The 17,777-nt window shown below is 37.8% G+C and overlaps 1 protein-coding gene across 2 annotated transcripts in view; it reads left to right on the plus strand.

Moving 5' to 3' along the window:
* The window catches only part of zfpm2a (zinc finger protein, FOG family member 2a), a 212,887-nt gene that overhangs the window by 27,845 nt on the left and 167,265 nt on the right, over window positions 1-17,777 (plus strand). Inside the window, exons 16-17 of one of the 2 annotated variants that reach the window (XM_079893740.1) lie at window positions 3,816-3,858; window positions 7,164-7,248. The gene's annotated coding sequence lies outside the window, so the exon portion shown is untranslated. Of the gene's footprint in view, window positions 1-3,815; window positions 3,859-7,163; window positions 7,249-14,924; window positions 14,990-17,777 lie in introns of those variants that run through there. The other variant, XM_079893741.1, reaches the window with a different exon arrangement.

A 17,777-nucleotide genomic window follows, 5' to 3' on the forward strand; every position in this document is an offset into this window, starting at 1 on the left:
TCAGTCTGTCAGGAAAATTCATCTCACGGAATGATGATAATATCAGAAACTCTCAGTAAGGGCGTTCATTTCGAGTCGGACAATAATGCCTACAGAGTCAGAGTGCTGTAAAGAGATGAAACAGGTATAGTTTAGTAGTTTAATTATGCTTATTATAACGTATTTGTCATCTGCTTGTATGTATCCATTATTTATTAATAGCCTAACTGTTACAAGTCTGATGTCTGAATGATGATCAAACATATACTGATGAGTTTAATAAAGTTTATTGTACATCACACAAAAGATGAAGCGTCAGTTTTACTTCAGAAAATCACCGTAAGAGCTGAGTAAACAGTAAGTTATAAGAAGTGCGCAAGTAGCCAGTAGAGTTGAGGGAGCATTCCTGTGGGCGGAGGTTAGTCAAAAAACGGTTCTGGTGACATCATTAAAGAAGGAAGTAGAGGGATGTAGTCCAAACGAGCCGTTCACTGTAGTCGACTTCTGTTAAATAAAATATCTCGCTTGGCATTGAACTTTGAGCTTTATAATTTTACAGATATTATTTATACTCTAACAGCAACATTACACACTAACTAAAGTTTGAAACATGGGATCACGAAGAACGGGACCTTTAACTCACGATTGCAACTTTATATCATTCAATTCTGACTTTAAAACTCAAAATTGCGAGTTTATATCTTGCAATTCTGACTTCATAATTTGAAATTGCGAGTTTAGTCTCGCAATTCTGACTTTACAACTCGAGGTTGTGAGTTTATTTCTTGCAATTCTGACTTTATAACTCGAAATTGTGAATTTATAACTCAAAATTCTGAGTTTATATTTTGCAATTCTGACTTTAAACTCGCAATTGTGAATTTATATTACGTAATTCTAAGAAAAAAATCTGAATTGCGAGAAAAAAAGTCTGAATTGTGAAATGAAGTGTCACAATTTCCTTTTTCATTTTTTATTCTGTGGCGGAAATAAGCTTACATATTTAATTGTTCTGATATAAAACTAAAATGTTTGGCTGAATCACTAATAGGTAAATAGGTAATAGGTTACAGTCCTAATAGGTAAAATCTTTTAAATTCGATTAATTGGTATTTTTCAGTATAGTGTACACAGAAACCACAAGGCATGGGAATTGCAAGAAATGTAATGTTTCTAATTCACTAAAAAGAATGACTCCTACGAGTCTTTCACTCATGTATTGGTCGAGCTGTATGGTTTGATTCGCTGAAAAGAACCAGTTTAAAAGAATCATTAGTGCGAAAATCTAATTTCACTAATTGCGCTGTATGTTTGAAGAAAGGGCTCATAAGAGTCATTAGATCGGCAAAAAAACTTCAGGTCATTTCAACTAAATGAGTTTAATTTTCTTCTCAAAACTACCGTCCGTCCATTGACAAAAATGCAGACGGAAATTCATTTACGCTACTAACCAGAGCCGCATTTGACGACACACGGACCGCGATAGAGGCCTAGTTAACTTTATAGTTATCGTTCTTGGTGTGAACGAGAATAAACAGAACGATATTGTCCACTGGTGACACTAATATAGTTATCGTCATAGTTATCGGTAGCACTTTATTTTACAGTCCTGTTCCTCATGTACATACTATGTAGTTATTATAGTAATTACAATAACTGGGTAATAACTGGGTATTAACCCTGAACCACCCCTAAACCTAACCTTAACCCATGTAGTTACCTTATACTGTAAAATCATCTTTATAGTTATCGATCTTGGTGTCAACGGGGCTTAAGAGCTGAAAGAATGAAAAAGTGAGTAAATGAAAACGATTAATTTAAAATTATTTTTAGATCGTGATTAATGCACCTCTGCAAAGTTATCTGGGAAAGTGATAGTGTTATACACGGCAAGTTTCATAATGCTAAACCTTACAATAATGCTGCCGTCTTTACGGGCAATTTGTCAGTCACAGTCACTTTCCTTTTCCACTAAAAATGCATCAGCAAAATCATGCAGTTTCTTGTTAACCACGAGCAATGGATGGGTTTGGTTCATGAAGCTGTGTGAAGTTTGTTGGATACCTCCTTTACTCATGCGTACAGATTTTAATGGGAGACAAATTTGCATCTCAACACCGTAACTGCACAAGAGTCTGACAAATAAAAGAGGCCACCTGGGATTTGTGGAAGCTGCCGAATCGTTCTAATGAGAATGGATTCAGCTGTTGGGATGCAGTCCTGACAAACACAGCCTAGTTTCTGCATGGATGTTTTCTTCTAAATATTCCTCTACTTGTCAATAAAATGCCCCTCTGCTCCCTTTATCAGCTGATGTTGAAAGAAGATCTGACAGCATTACTGTGGCATTTTCCAAGCTAACAAATCTGCCAAATCTTCTACAAAATTTTCCATCAAGAACAATTAAAAAAGAAAGAAAAATAAAAGGCACAAAATAGAATAAATGTTTCATTATGTTTTTTGTTTGTTTTTTTGGGTCATGTGGAATACCATGGCATTTGTTAAAGTACCTCAGATAAAGATTATGGTATATACATAATGAGTAGATAGATAGATAGATAGATAGATAGATAGATAGATAGATAGATAGATAGATAGATAGATAGATAGATAGATAGATAGATAGATAGATAGATAGATAAAGAGATACAAACATAAATAGATAGATATATAGATATATAGATAGGTAGATAGATAGATAGATAGATAGATAGATAAAGAGATACAAACATAGATAGATAGATAGATAGATAGATAGATAGATAGTTAGAATGAACGATAGATAGATAGATAGATAGATAGATAGATAGATAGATAGATAGATAGATAGATAGATAGATAGATAGATAGATAGATAGATAGATAGATAGATAGAACGATAGATAGATAGATAGATAGATAGATAGATAGATAGATAGATAGATAGATAGATAGATAGATAGATAAAGAGATACAAACATAGATAGATAGATAGATAGATAGATAGATAGATAGATAGATAGATAGATAGATAGATAGATAGATAGAATGAACGATAGATAGATAGATAGATAGATAGATAGATAGATAGATAGAATAAATTATAGATAGATAGATAGATAGATAGATAGATAGATAGATAGATAGATAGATAGAATAAATTATAGATAGATAGATAGATAGATAGATAGATAGATAGATAGATAGATAGATAGATAGATAGATAGAATGAGCAATAGATAGATAGATAGATGGCAGACAGATAGATAGATAGAACAGTAGATAGAACGAACGATAGATAGATAGATAGATAGATAGATAGATAGATAGATAGATAGATAGATAGATAGATAGATAGATAGATAGATAGATAGAATAAATTATAGATAGATAGATAGATAGAATGAGCAATAGATAGATAGATAGATGGCAGACAGATAGATAGATAGAACAGTAGATAGAACGAACGATAGATAGATAGATAGATAGATAGATAGATAGATAGATAGATAGATAGATAGATAGATAGATAGATAGATAGATAGATAGATAAAGAGATAGATAAAGAGATAGATAGATAAAGAGATACATACATAAATAGATAGATAGATAGATTGATACATACATACATACATACATAGATAGATAGAATTGTATTTATTTTCTTGTTTGTTTTTTGTTAGGGACAAAAAAATCTCCCCCTGAAAAAACAATATAAAGAATTTATAGGAAAAATAAATGGGAACATGTTTATTTATTTTTTGTACCATGGCAGTACTGGTATTGGCAAATACCATTATACATGAATATTTTTTGTGGATGTATACCATGACAATATCATGTCTTTTTTTTTTTAGGCAATGGATGAAGTGCTGTTGAGGGATGGACACTGAGAATCATGTAAGTGGAGTATGTAATGCCCTGAGGTGTGTGCTTTTACACGGGGATCATGGCAACGTCTGCTTCCTCACCTGGCTTGCCGACAATCACATCTGCGTCCTGCTTTAACGGGACCGTCCAGCAATCTCCACGCCAATGCACCGTTAATTGAGCTGGAAGCCACTGAAGTCACCGTTGCAGATAGTGGCCAGTTTTATTTCACTGCTTATCATAAAGCTTCCACATGTCCCAGTTCCAACACTAAAATAAAAACAGATAATATTGTCTTAATTGCATCCCTTCAACAATGATGTTCGACAGCCAAACACATCAAATTAAATTTTGTTTTTGTCCGGCGAAAGGCTAGTCAAGGTCTTATATTTCCATTGCAGGTACATTGTCTGATAAACAGGGGAACGAAAAGAGTAATTACAGGGAGGAAATTACATCAGAAATGAAGGAAGTCGTGCTTAAATGGGATTGAGCGGAGCGTTAAAAAGGCCATTAGCGTGACACCACACAGGTGTTCCTCACTCCTACCAAAACCAACAGAACACAGGAGAAAAATACTCAATAAAACAGACTTTTAAGTTAAACTTTATCACATCGTTCAAAATAAGTTCTCATTTCACGCTTGTACCACTTTGCCAAAGAAATAAAAACATTCTCACTAAAGGCCAAATGCAGATAGTATTGCGGATATTCAGAAAGTTGTTTCTCCGCTGAGTGGATTAAAGTTGATTTTTTCTCCTTCTGCTAATGACCAATGCCTGTCAATGTCCCTCATTTGTCTCTACTATCTGTGTTTTCACAGTCTCTAGAACTACTGTATCTCATTCTCAGACCACGATCCTCTTTTTCAGTGTGTCAAAACTAAACGTTTAGGTTTCGCTAAGCACTTTCACTCCCGCTAACTTCAGTGAACTGTAGTCCATTGGCTTCTCGAGAGGTTTCCTGAGAGCGTTTGCAGTGTTTTAGTTCTACGGCAGAAACACATAATTGTTCAGTGTTCACCGTTTCCACAGGTGTCCAGCCGTGATAAGATAAACGGAGAGCTCTCTGTGTTACACTACTACAGGCCTGCAGGGCTGATCATCTTGTACAGAGAAACACTGGGGAAAATGCTTAAATTACTTATTAGAACAAAACTTTGAGTATTAAAAAATGGGAAAACATAACTTAACATCTTTTGATCTATAGTCTGTATAGTGATGATCACCAAAACAGCATTTGTTAGGGTTATGTTTAGTTCCAGTCATTCCCATCAAAAATACAGAAAAAATAATAATATTTTTACAAACAGAAAGAATATAATTTAATATAACTGTTTTCTATTGTAATATATTTTAAAATGTAATGTATTCCTGTGAGGAAAGCTGAATTTTCAGCATCATTAATCCAGTTTTCAGTGTCACATGATCCTTCAGACATCATTCTAATATGTGATTATCTGATTTAATTTCTTTCACACACACACACACACACACACACAAACTACAGACTTCTTTTTTTTTTCTTTTTTTTTTTGCATTTTATATTTTGACCATATTTAAATTACCATGCGGTGTCCAAAACTACTTTATTTTTGTAATTCCTAATTTTCTAATTTCTTATTACAGTAGTAAATTTTATTATAAATACTCTAAAAGAATGACTCTAATACAATGATTTTAAACATTTAAATCAGCATTGGGTCAGTAAAACAATTTCTACTGTATTATGACAAATACTTTTTTTATTTGTACAAGTTTAAATAATATATCAGAATTGATTGTTCAATTATTCACAGTAATGGGAATTTGGGAGGAAAATATGCTTGAAAGTTCCTTTTGATTTTGGGGTGAAATATGTTTTTATGTGCCATATTCATGTGTAAAAGGACTCCTTGCCTTTATTTGTATTTATTTTGAATCAAAACAGTTTTTTTTTTTATTTCACACTAATTGTGATGCTCATTACATACATATACATACATATACATACATATACATATATATATATACTGTATATATATATATATATATATATATATATATATATATATATACACATATACATATACATATACATACATTATATGTGTATATATATATATATATATATATATATATATATATATATATAGGGGAGCGCGGGGCACAACCTAACGCGGGGTTAGTTGTAACACGCTTGTTTTAAATACTTCCGCACATGCTTGGATGACAGAACTTTGTTTATTTACTAGTTGCCATATCAACACTATATATATAAAAAAAAATCCGCCAAAATTATTTTTTTTTTGGAAGATATCCATAGACATTTACTAAACCATAGCAAAAGTAAATTTCTTACTTAAGTTCATTTTTCATCTCTATTTTTTGTGTTTATTTAAAATAAGACAAATCTGATATTATTTTAATCTCCAAGATGTTATTTAACAGTTGAGATAGTTCTTTAATGTTTCGCTAACTAGCAGAAGACACTAGCAGGGTTTAAATCCCAGTTGTGCAGGCGGGGGCATGTTGTAACACTGCGTTACAATGTGCCCCTATTAGAAATATACTATTATATTCTATACTTTTATTAATTTTATTGAGAAAACGTGAGAAAAAGGTGAATAAAGACTGAGAGTCAATGTTCAGAAATTACTAATTATTTATTTGTTTTGAACTATGTTGTATAGCTGTGTTTTCATGTGTTCGTAGTCAAAACTCAAAAATGAGTTTCTATTTAATTATTAAAAATTACCATTATTTTATATGAAAAAGTTTTTTAATTGTATTTTATTTAGAAAATATTTTAGTTTGTTTTGTATATATTTTTTATTAGATCAGATAACATTTTAAGCTGCCATATGTTATGTTACAATGTGCCCCACACATGTTACAATGTACCCCACCTATGGGGCATGTTGTCACATTTCACTTCCATTCTTTCGGGGTATATCAAGAAAAAAGTATATACTATATTAATAAAACAAAAACACATAATTGTAGTAGACATGTGGGAAATTAATGTGGGAAAAAATAAATACTCTGAACCATAAGTAGATTTACACAAACTGAGAAAGTCAAAAAGCGTTAGGTTGTGCCCCGCTCTCCCCTATATATATATATATATATATACACATATACATATACATATACATACATTATATGTGTGTATATATATATATATATATATATATATATATATATATATATATACTCTTTGGGACCAGAATAATAAGCACATTTTCTTTAAGAGTATTTTAGTCCTGCTGCACCCTACTATAAAATAGGATTAGAATTACACCCTGTTTACAAATGACACCCCTGCACCTCCTCCCTTTCTCTCTTTTTCTCCAGTTCTGGATGGCATGAAGGTTGACATGGCTGCGGTCCAAGATCATCGTGCCTGTGACCACACAGATGGGGATGAGATAAAACTTCTGTGAGTCTCTCTCTCTCTCACACACACACACAATGCATTTCTCACTGAGTACGTCGGAATGGGCTGTAAGCGTGTGATTGGCTATTTGTCGGTTGGGGGGTGGGGTTAGGAAGCCACCTGCGGCAGTGACATCAGCATGGCAGAGATCGGGGCCCCGTGGTCTCCATCCCCCACCGTCCACCTCGTGTCCTTTTATCTGTGATCATGTATCACCTGCAGCTACACGTCCAACCGGAGGAGACAGATTTCATCTGTCATCTGCGAGTGGATCTCAATACCCAGAACTAAGTCAGTCCAGGAGTCCATGTCCAGCGGCCGGCCTGCCGGAGCTAATCTCACAGATGAAGCGTCTCCTCTTTTGCTCAGTCATGTCCCTGTGCGGGAGGGGGAGAGAGACGGAGAGGCCTCGCCATCAGATTCAGCTCTTATTAGAACGTCCATCTGGGGTTATAGGGTTAGTTCACACAAACATGGAAATTCTGCCGTTATTTACTCACCCTCATGTCATTTCAAACCCGTATAAAGTACCTTTCTTTCTTAGGCAGAGAAATTACAGCGAATGGTCAGTGAATGGTGCAATTTCAAGCTTTAAAAAGGACACAAAAGCACCATAAAAGTGGTCTATTTGTCTTGTTCAATTGCTTTTCGTATTAAACAAATTGAAGTTTCTCTGTGAATGGTTCATGGAGTCACTGAGTTGAACTTGTGAATCGAATCAGTCGGATTTGTGCACAAATAATTCTGACCAGTGTGGTGAACTGAATGAACCGATTCATATAAAATAAATGATTCAAAAGAATAATCCATTTATCATTCCAGAAAGCTACTTCTCACATAAACTCTCTTAAACACGCCAAGGAAAGCAAAAAATTATTTATATATAATATTATATAATTGACTAAATACACACACACACACATTTTAATTTATTACATTTTTCATTGATTTATTTGCATTTTATTATTTGACAATATTTAAATGAATAATTAATAAGTTGTACAAAAAATATTTATTTTTGTAATTCCTAATGTTTACATATAAAAACATTAAAAAATAAAATTATGATTTAATAATAAAAAAAATATATATTATGCTCCAAAAAAAAAAATTGCCTGAATATTGCCTGTAAAAATGGGTTAGTTAAGAATTACTGACTTCTTTTTTTTAATCTCCAAACACTTTTGGAGAGACTTTTGCTTAACTTGTTCAATATCTTCTCAATATGAACATTTCTCGTCAAATTCGTTTAAGAATAACCAAACTGATCTCTTATTGTGAATTCTGTTCTCTTATTGTGTCAGAAATAGTCTTTTTTGTTTATTATTCAATAAAAGGATTTTAGAAGGAAAAACCTTAGTCAAAGATACTTGACTGTTACTTTTCCGATCAAACTGTGAATGGAGTTTGAGCATCGACACAAACTCCACGTCATCTTAATATAGTGCTGTAGTTCAAGATCTTTTCTACAAACACACACCCACTCGACCGCATGCAAGCCTTGAGTTCATGTATCTGTGGTGTCAGGGGAGCATGCTTTAATTAGAGAGACTAATCAGCGTTAACGTCTTCATATTCCAGACAGGAGAATGACACGTCTAAGATTCAGACTCGCTCTGAACTCATCTACATTCATTGTGTTAACGTGCTTCGATGCAGTGGAAGATGCCCACCCACATATCTGCTAATTGCAGGTCTTTGCCCCTGAGCATCCTCACAGAGACAACAGGAAAATTTGGTCGTTTTAGCTCTGCTGCTTAGAATGAAAAATTGATGACACTTTTGCCTCCTCCACTCTCCGGCAGCATTGCAGAAGGGAGAGTCTTTTCTCTTCCCTGTATTTGGATTTTTGTGTTTTGTTCAAATAAATAGTCGTTTCTCCAATGTATTTTGGGTAAACACACCCCAAAATTGCATTATAACAACTTTTTTTTTTTTATAAAACGCAAAAGTAGCTGCCATGATGCTAGTGTTGTTGGTGGTTGCCATGCTGTTACTTTCAATAGAGTTTGGCATTAACATATTGCTAAGCTAATGCACAATACTCAAGCAAATGTTTGGCAAAAGTAGACTGAACTATTTTAAATTACTTATTTTTTATTCAATATTTTAGTATTTAAAATAATGCATTATTTTATTTTTAGGGAGGAATATGGTTCCTAAATTTGGAAACATTTGGAAACATTACAATTGTTTAATGTTTTTTTTTTAAAAGTCTCTTATGCTCAACAAGGCTGCATTTATTTAATCAAAAATACATTAAATAATAATACATAAAGTAACATAACACATAAAGTAATATAAATAATACATTAAGTAATATTGTGAAATTTTATTACAATTTAAAATAATTGTTTTCTTTCCTAATGCATTTAAAAGCATAATTTATTTATATGATGCAAAGCTGAATATTCAGCCAGTCGTCAGTGTCACATGATCCTTCAGAAATCATTCTAATATGATTTGCTGATCAAGAAACATTTCTTATTATTATCAATGTTGAAAACAGATTTTGCTGCATACATTTTAAAGCTAAATTGATAGTTTTATTCATCAATGATGTATTAAATTGACATTTGACAGAGAAGACATTTTGTAATGTTACAAACGATTTCTATTTAATAAATAAATGCTGTTCATTAAACTTTTTACTCATCAAAGAATCCTGAAAAAAGTATCACCATATCCACAATAATAATGTTAAGCAGCACAATGGTTTATAACATTGATCAAAAGTATTTCTTGAGCAGCAAATCAATATATTAGTGTTTTGGAGAAAAAATAAAATTATTTTATTTCAATGAAAGGTTAGATTTTTGCAAATTTTTTTCACGATTATGTTCTGTTTGGTTCGTTCCTGTTGTTTCTGTATTAGTTCTCGTCAGTCTCTATGGTTACTAATCAGATAATACTCGTCCAGCTGTTCCCATTCAGTCCCCTCATGTTCCTTGTGGATAAATACTCACCGTTCCCTCGACTCCAACATGGTCCGTCAGCCCTAGGACTCCTCCGGGCTCAATCGTCTCTTTGGATCAGGCTCGGCCAGTTGTCGTTCTGCCTCAGCCATGGACTTTCGGGTTTATGGCTACACCTTGCCCCTCCACCCCTTAGGCTCCACCAGGCTTCTCCTTCCCTCCGGCTTCCCCATCATCCTCGCTCCCTCCATCTTCGCCCCGGTCTGCCGATCCGGCTTATCAGCTGCCAGCACAGGCCACTGGTGGCACACTGGTGGTGGACGCTACAGCAGGGAGAATCCCAGTTCATCATCAGCGGCGCAGAGAGGGAGCCCGAACCAGAGCCTGTTACCAGGCTCATCACAGAGCCGACGCAATCTGTCCAGTCCATCCCAGAGCCTGGAGCGGCGCTCTGCCTAAAAGATCTGTGGTTCACGGATCCATTTCCCTCCCGAGTCCCCACCCTTGAGTCTTCGCCTTCTCTGTCGGTCCTGTTTGACTGCCCAGATACTCCGGTACCGTCCTGAGATCTTTCTCCTCTGATGTACCCGCCTGACTTCCTGATCACATCCCCTTCACTGGCCTCTTGCTCTGTGTGGCTCCTCGACTTCGTCTTGGACTTCCCCTCCACCAGCTCGGCATAAGATAGAGTCTGCGGCTGCAACTCGGCCTCTAGGCCCATGTCTCCACCTCAGCCTGTCAGCCCGTCTTGGCCTCGGTCCCGCGAGCCAGCAGCTTCACCTAGGGCTTCCGGGCCGCGGATGTCACCCTGGTCCTTTGCAAAGATCTCCATGCACCTTGGTTCCGCCTCCGTTAGTCAGTCCCGGGTTCCGCATAGACATTCTGCCAAAGCTCCACCCTGGCTCCTCCCACCGTCAGCTCCACTCCCTCCCTCCGCAGTGGGAGTTTCAGTTACAGCGCAAGGACATGCCTTCCTGAAGGGGAGTGTACTGTCACGATTATGTTCTGTTTGGTTCATTCCTGCCGTTTCTGTATTAGTTCTCGTTAGTCTCTATGGTTACTAATCAGTTAATACTCGTCCAGCTGTTCCCATTCAGTCCCCTCATGTTCCTTGTGGATAAATACTCACCGTTCCCTCGACTCCAACATGGTCCGTCAGCCCTAGGACTCCTCCGGGCTCAATCGTCTCTTTGGATCAGGCTCGGCCAGTTGTCGTTCTGCCTCAGCCATGGACTTTCGGGTTTATTGCTACACCTTGCCCCTCCACCCTTTAGGCTCCACCAGGCTTCTCCTTCCCTCCGGCTTCCCCATCATCCTCGCTCCCTCCATCTTCGCCCCGGTCTGCCGATCCGGCTCATCAGCTGCTAGAACAGGCCACTGGTGGCACACTGGTGGTGGACGCTACAGCAGGGAGAATCCCAGTTCATCATCAGCGGCGCAGAGAGGGAGCCCGAACCAGAGCCTGTTACCAGGCTCATCACAGAGCCGACGCAATCTGTCCAGTCCATCCCAGAGCCTGGAGCGGAGCTCTGCCTAAAAGATCTGTGGTTCACGGATCCATTTCCCTCCCGAGTCCCCACCCTTGAGTCTTCGCCTTCTCTGTCGGTCCTGTTTGACTGCCCGGATACTCCGATACCGTCCTGAGATCTTTCTCCTCTGATGTACCCGCCTGACTTCCTGATCACATCCCCTTCACTGGCCTCTTGCTCTGTGTGGCTCCTCGACTTCGTCTTGGGCTTCCCCTCCACCAGCTCGGCATAAGATAGAGTCTGCGGCTGCAACTCGGGCCTCCAGGCCCATGTCTCCACCTCAGCCTGTCAGCCCGTCTTGGCCTCGGTCCCGCGAGCCAGCAGCTTCACCTAGGGCTTCCGGGCCGCGGATGTCACCCTGGTCCTTCGCAAAGATCTCCATGCACCTTGGTTCCACCTCCGTTAGTCAGTCCCGGGTTCCGCATAGACATTCTGCCAAAGCTCCACCCTGGCTCCTCCCACCGTCAGCTCCACTCCCTCCCTCCGCAGTGGGAGTTTCAGTTACAGCGCAAGGACATGCCTTCCTGAAGGGGAGTGTACTGTCACGATTATGTTCTGTTTGGTTCATTCCTGTCGTTTCTGTATTAGTTCTCGTTAGTCTCTATGGTTACTAATCAGTTAATACTTGTCCAGCTATTCCCATTTAGTCCCCCCTCATGTTCCTTGTGTATAAATACTTCCTGGTTGGTTCTGTTCAGGTCATCGTCTATATATAAGTGGTTGTGTTTATGTTATTCTGCAGCGAACTCCTGTGTTTCTGACAGTGGATTGAATAAAGACTGTTCAGTTTATTCTCCTTCATTGTGCAATGTATCTGCACTGCCAGATTGTGACAGAAAACTTTTAATTTATAGTCATATTTCACAATATTACAGTTTTTACTGTATTATTGATTAAATAAATGCATATACTGTGTGTATAAATATATACAGTACTGTGCAAAAGTCTTAGGCATGTTAATACCCCCCCCCCCCCACAAAAAATGGTTTTAAGTCAGTTATTTCTATCTTTTGCTGTAGTGTGTCAGTAGGAAATATCAGTTTACATTTACAAACTTTCTTTTTGCATTAATTGTAATAATCCAGTGAGATTTCTATATGCACAAGGAATCTGACAACAGCCGGTATGATCTGATCTGATCTCACCATCATCGAGTCCGTCTGTGATCACATGAAGAAACAGAAAAAACTAAATCCAGAAGAACTGCGGGAACGTCTCCAATATGCTTGAAGAAACCTTCCTGCAAAGCTACAGTACTGTGAAAAGTACTGGCACTTGTGTTAAAATGCTGTAAAGTGAGAATGCTTTCAAAAATAAAATCACAAATTGAATTTATTTATGATTTAACTTCTATTAACTAATTCAAATCAATATATGGTGTAACGACCCTTTGCGTTTAAAACGGCATAGTTTTTCAGGTAGCTTTGCAGGAAGGTTTCTTCAAGCATCTCGGAGACGTTCCCGCAGTTCTTCTGGATTTAGTCTGTCTCAGTTTTTTCTGTTTCTTCATGTAATCACAGACGGACTTGATGATGGTGAGATCAGATCATACCGGCTGTTGTCAGATTCCTTGTGCATACACAAATCTCAGTGGATTGTTACAATTAATGCAAAAAGAATGTTTGGAAATGTAAACTGATATTTCCTACTGACACACTACAGCAAAAGATAGAAATAACTGACTTAAAACCATTTTTTGGGGTGCTAACATGCCTAAGACTTTTGCACAGTACTGTATATATAAAGGAGATATGCGATAATTGTTACTCGTTGTATATGAGTCTCAAAAATAAGAGATGGGAGGAAAAAATATAAAAACAAAATATACATTTCGATGCTTTTGCGTTCTCTCGCAAAACCTTTGTATTCTTTTCGAGCCAAAGCTGTCACTTATCTCTCTGCAATGTGTTTTTTTTTTTGCATTGTTTCAGACATCATTCATGTCTATAGCACAAAAGACATATTTTATTTCAAAGTTTTAACTACCGATTATTAATCTTTGTGACACTGATAGGAGTCGTTTCACACCCTTAAGTGAACCATCAAACTTGCAGTCAAGGGGAACCAAGCAAAGCTTCATCACTTCATTATCCTCTCATTTCATCAGACTCTGATGAATATTTTTTAAATTGCTATAAGCCGTGTTCATCGTGAAGCCTAAACGCCATAGGATTGAAACAATCTCTTGTTTTTCCCTTCTGACTTTCCTGAGGAAGTGGAAAGAGGTCTTCAGATAGTAGACAAGCAGAAAGCCATGAGCTGATGAGTGGAAATCCCTCTGCTTTCTAATTAATGGAGGTACACAGGGCCAGAGGATGAGGCGGATCAGGGAAATGACATCAGGAGGGAGATAGCATCACTCATTTCTCCGGTCCATTGTCGCCCCACGGGATCGGCTGAAATGAACCGCTCAAGCATTCGCCGATACATTTGAATGGTGGAGAAAAATTCATTGTCCAGTGGAGAGTTTTCGATAAGGATCTCATCCACTCTCTCTTTTCTATTCTGCTTCCACTTCTCCTCTTTGTCAGAGAGCGTCCCGATCAAAAAACGGAATCGAGGCATCGGCAACAGGTGCGGTACATCCCTCAAAGCTGCAAGAATCTTGCAAATGAACTGAGGAGATTTGGTCTCGCCTAACCCTGGTTTCTTTCATCCGTCGGTCTGTGTCAAAAGGGGCAGACGTGAGGTGTTTCAGGAAGGTGGAAGATCATTTAGGCGCATCTTAGCAGGAAAGAGAATTCAATGGAGTCAAAAAACTGAGATTTGCTGTTAGTGACTTAAGTGTGTGTAGCCATACAGCTCTAAGAGCGAACAGCGGTTAGATGAAGGCAGATGAAAATTAGTTCAAATGTAGTTTGAATGCCCAGGGCTGCGTTTTTCAAAAGCATTGTAAGCATTACCACCGTCGGTCTCTACGATCAACTTAGCGTACGGTGCTTTTGGGAAACACAGCCCAGTACAGGTCAAAAAATATAGTGAAAGGGCTTGGTTTGTGTGACAGTGTGCGTTTATTTAAATGAAAACATTTGATACTGACACAAAAAATGGTTATAATGTGTGACTGATGTTGAACATGACAAGATTTGTCATTTTCTGGCAAACTATTCCTTTAAATGCGTTTTCGTTTCGCTTTACAGTATGTCTCCTTTGTTCATTCTCTCATAGTGTTGCAACACCGGGCGTTTTCGGAGAAGAAAGACGAGGAGAAACCAAAAAAAAAACGTCATCAGTTCTCGCATGTATCGCAAAATGCCAGGTTTGAATGTGTGAACGTGGAGTTTTAACCACTGGGTCAAAGTAAGTCACTAAGCATTGTGGGAATGTTTTTTCCCACAATTTAATTTGGTTGATTTGCTAAAACGTAAAAGTTTGGAAGAGTGACGAATAAGACTGTTGAAATGTATTTCCAAGAAGGCAGTCCCTTTTAAAAGATTCTGGTGTTTACTGGGGAAAGAACGGTGTGTTGAAGAACAGTGTTGAAACTTCCATGATCCCTGCATTTGTTGTTGTAATAGTCATTCCGGCTCAAATAAAACAACAAAACTGGAAATAGAGGTATCTTCAACAGAACGAAAGAAACAGCAGAAATCAGGGTTTGTTTTGGATTAAGCTTTGCCACCTTATTCCTGTTCCTCGCAACACCAAACGGTTTTAGGAACAAAGAGCTTTGCAAACGTTACTGCAAAATCCCAGTTTTCTAAACGCAAAAGTGGAAATGACCCATCATTCGGTATTATTCGCCATATCGCTGTAGCGAAAACACCGCCAAAGGTCCGCGTGCCAGAATCACACACATGCTCTGTTGGGATTTGCGCAGCCCTATCCATTGACGTTCCCTTCAAAGTTCCCAGTGATAAGTGTGAACTGAACTCAGCAGTGCATATATTCCCTCCCTGCTCGCCTGAAGGAAACAAGCAAGCGTCTCTGAGCTCCGCTAGCTTTGTCTTTCCTGGCTTTTAAATGATAATTGAAGTTTTCCTGGCTAAGTAGTTCCGTCCGTCCCTAGAGACCTCCATCCCTGTGTAAGACGTTTTTTTTATTTATTTATTTATTTTATTTTACCCCCACCTCAACCCTTATACCCCGTTCTGATATTTAACACATAACCACTCATAGTCTGCCTATGAGATATGAATATAATTGTATGTTAGTTTTTAATTACAGGAAGAATCTAACTTGTAAGACGATGAGCTGGAAGGTGCCACCGCATTGTTATATTTTTTCATCCTGGTTTTTCTGATTATGTGAGCTCGGCTCCTTTGCTAAGCGTTGATAAGCAGAATTTCCATGTTCCCTGCATAATTAATCCATCTCTGCCTGCCTTCCATGCCAACTCCTCCGTTATCGCCCGCACATGCCTGAATTGCAAAAGAATTCTCTCTTCAATTGGAACTTATTGATATTCCAAAAAACTGGAAATCCTTAAATTTAAAGCCACAGATTGTTAAATGGATTAATTTCGCGGCAATCTCGGGCATCTAACGCGGGAAGACAGGCAAAGCGAATCCAAAGTGTCTCCCGTTTGTGGACTTTTAGTCCCAAATGATAGGGTTTATTGGCATCTCCCCCCCCCCTCTCGCTTCTCCTCCATAGTCAAAAATTACCATTCATTTGCATCGTATAAAACACTTTTTATATGGTCTGAAATTCAGAGGAATGTCTTTCAATGCCTGTCGTTTGGCCGCCCGATAACAACTCCGGCCTGGCACATCTGGAGCCTTTTGATACTGTGTGAAAGGGGCGCCTGAATATTTAATATTTTTATCTGTTTTTCATCGAAGGTTTCACCATTAAGGGTGGCGGCGCTATTTGCATGGAGGCTGGCAGATGTAGATTCACTTTTCTGAGCCGTCTACACCCAACCTCTCTGTGAAAATATACACATGCTGCTTCTCTTTCCTGTTGTGTTGCACTGCTGCTTCTGCGAGCAAAACCATCATGCCACAAAACAACTGAGAGATAAATAAGATCCGAATGCAAACGTTCTAGTCCAGATGTTTTAAATGAAACGCCATGGATCGGACAATTATATTAGGCGCATTAGAATAAGGGCCTCTGATTAACTGGCAGCTCTGCTCAGAAATGTGATATTATGCTGTTATTGTTACATCTGTCATGGGCGCAAGTGCTCCCTGCAAGCATGTAATTAACCGCAACTGTTGTGGACTGTGCCCGGCCATTTGTAATCTAATAATTATAGATGAATCAACTCGATATTCTGTGTATTTTCCTCCCTTGGCAGCCTTTAATGAAGGTATTGCAGAAATTGCGTGCAGCTGCATTTCAATGTAATTATTCTGTCAGAGCGTTCATATGCCGTTTGTGACTGATATCCACTGAATATTATCCTCGCAAACCTAAACGGAAGGGAAGACTGCACATAAATCCCTTAGGGAGGATATTTTGCTCAATACTGGACATAATAGGATTTGGATAAAAATAAAGAGGTTGATCATTTGCTCGTGGTTGTAATATATATGCACAATAACAATGATTTGGCCTGGATTACAGTATAAAAATGCTCTGAAAGATCTGCTGGTAAAAATAAAAGATAAATCTCTCTTTTGGTCAGGATGCAAAATAATCTTTTTGCGGTTTGCATTTAGGATTGGCTTCTTTAAACAAAGGCATCTTTCTTGAAAATGTAGTCATGCAGTTTACTTAAACTTGATAAGTAGTGATTGATTCTGATTAAAAACGTATTAAACGTGCAGAACAATTGTTGTTGTCCTCAAAAACGGTCAGTTACGTAACTGTAGAACATCTGCTTCTCTCTAAATGCGTCTAGTGGCTGTTAAATGTTTAAGTGTTGCAATATTTCACAGCTCTTGCTGTCATTACTTTCAGCCTGCACTGGAAAAAAAAAAAAGTTTTGTCAGGTAACCTAAAATAATCTGCTTCAAGTGGTAACATCTAAAATAACCAGAAATGTTTTCTTTTTGTGTGTGTGTGTGTGTGTGTGTGTGTGTGTGTGTGTGTGTGTGTGTGCGTGCGTGCGTGCTTGTGTTAGAAGAGGTTGTCATATTGAAACAAATCTGTTTTTCATTTTTACTGCTTAGAAGAAAATAAATATTAAGAAATATGG

Source organism: Squalius cephalus (genome assembly GCF_949319135.1).
Source record: "Squalius cephalus genome assembly, chromosome: 15".
Taxonomy (NCBI): Eukaryota; Metazoa; Chordata; class Actinopteri; order Cypriniformes; family Leuciscidae; genus Squalius; species Squalius cephalus.